We start from the raw sequence: 2,500 nt of genomic DNA, 5'->3' as shown, positions 1-2,500 counted from the left end.
CCACAATGTAAAAACATGATTTATTGAAAATGAGATTACAGTTTTGAAATCCACCTAATTCCATATTCAGGTCAGAGGAGGGGGATAAAAGAGAGAGGAGAGGCAATGCAGTAACACAGGGTAGGTGCGAACAGACGAACGGAAGCGAAGGGACGGTCAGGTCATGTCGGAGGATCGGGCGAATAATGCGCAGGGTGACCTGCATAAGGGAGAAGGCGGAGGATGTGGGAAGCGAAGAGACTATCGGCAGGGAAAAACGCTGTTCAAGTTGAAATTAGGCAGCAGCCTTTATTAAGGAGGATTCCACCAGTCTGCGGGCGTGAAAGAAAGACAATTCGCGCCGCTGACCAGTCCACCTGATGGGCTGTGTCTCGCTGATGGCAAAAGAGGGCGTTATTGTTGTGTTCCCTGGATACAGCGTACTTATGTTGAGAGGGACGCCTAATGGTACTGGCGCCAGTACGCCAAAGATTGCTTATGCAGGAGGCAAAAAGGAACAGCATAGGTGCAGACCTTCGAGGCAGAGGGAGGACTGGTATGGACCAGGTTGCGACGCAGAGTGTTCACCTGGCGAAAGATCAGCTTGCAATTGAGAGGGTGAAGAGGGCGACGGAGAGAGTAGATCTCCTCAGTGTAGGGCGGGCTGAGTAGTATCTTTAGGAGAGGAGTCATAGTAGATAACTGGATAACGCAACGTCGAGAACATGGCGAGGGTAGCCGAGTTTGGAGAACGAACGACGCAGGAAGTCGATCTCTCCATCCAGGTACTGGGGGTCCCAGATGCGGAGGGCGCGCAGGAACAGCGAGGTGGCAACACCTCTCTTTACATGGAAAGGATGGTATGAGAAAAAGTGTATGTGCATACCATTATGCATAGGCTTTCTGCATGTGTTTTTTTCTAGGATATTACACAATGTTAGTTTGGTAACATTAATAAAGCTATCATCATCTTCGTGCAGGCGAAAGTTGCAAGAGCAGTTGTTTTATTCTCATTTCCCTGTCGGCTGTCCAATTGACAAAATAGTATGTACTGAGTCTTATTCAAGAAAGTGATCACCAACGTGCAATTAGGAACAATTAGTGGTCACTAAGTGGTTAGGTTGCTTAGCACTTGGTTAGCAAATGGTTATACCTGCGGAGATGCTATGAGATTGTTAGGTATGTTGGAACAGTTATTTTGCAATTGAAGCGAGTGAGGAGAATAGGAGACCAGCAAGGGAAATTTGTGATGTACGTCAAGCATTATTTTTGTTATCTAATTACTTTTGTGTCATACATTCTATACATCATCCATACTTATAATTTTCATTTTTTCCCCATTTCCTACCCATTATTCTTTCTTGTATTTTCACTATGTTCCGTAGGTGCAAATCATCCAGTCAAAAGAAACTCTGTAGATTAGGCTGTAATAGACATCTACTTTTATGCACGTAACATAGAAAGTGTCTAAATGGTATAAAATGTCTAACCGTTTCACAGTCCGTCCGTAAAGGCATGTTAATTAACTCTCTTTAGCGTACTTATTTGCGGCAACATTTGCATATATTTTAAATCCAATTTCCACTTATTTGCGGCAAAATTTGCATATATTTTTACTCTAAATTCCACATGAGTAAATTCCATAGTAAAGATATGTACAACAAATACCAAAGTTGGAAACGTTTTCGAGTCCGGTCTAAATGTATCCCGACTGCATATCATTCACAAATAGAGTTGCTGCTCTAACAAGATCTCGATGGATAAGAATGACAAGATGTTTGTAACTGTATCTGTTTTTTTCTTTTTTTTCTTTTTTTTCTTTTCTTTTATCGACACGTTGCATGTGCCAAGTGGAAAATACAGTAACATTGATAATCCTAAAAGGTAGCGAAACGTAAAGGTGAAGTCGATTCTCCAGCCTTGGGAGTCAAATAAATTCCGCTATTATGGATCTACCACAAATTCACCATGGTGGAGGACAGGGACTTCGTATTACCTAAATAGAAACTTAACAAACTGAAAAGACCGAGAAGGAAACGCAACACATCCACAATAATAACTGTAACACCTGTCACGTCTGGCTAGAGTTATAATCAAAAAGTAAAACCGAATTAGATTCATTTTGGTTTTAATATCTTTTAAGGCGGCTGGTCTGACTCGACAGTCGTGGCTTGCTGATCATTAGCTATTGTGGTTATGTTGTATTTTTTACTTGTTTTGTATTTGGGGATTGAGTTCGCGTTTGGTATACATTATGAGGCTCGAAGTTGTTGTTAAAAGTGACAAATTACAATGATTAATAGACCTTAGTGCAAAAAAGGCGAATAATTAGTCGTCCTCCATCATAATCACTGGGCACAGCATTCATAAAAGAAGTATGTCTGCACTAAATCTATTCATTATATCTATTTTAGATTAGGATAAGAAATTTTAAAACAAGAAATTTGTAATTACATAGCTTTGTGCAGCTTGCATGTCGTCAGCATGTCATACTTCTAGCAGAGGAACATATGGATAAAAC

Source organism: Penaeus monodon, chromosome 16 (genome assembly GCF_015228065.2).
Source record: "Penaeus monodon isolate SGIC_2016 chromosome 16, NSTDA_Pmon_1, whole genome shotgun sequence".
NCBI lineage: Eukaryota > Metazoa > Arthropoda > Malacostraca > Decapoda > Penaeidae > Penaeus > Penaeus monodon.
The sequence above is the reverse complement of the archived record's forward strand: the minus strand, read 5'-3'. Positions refer to the sequence as shown.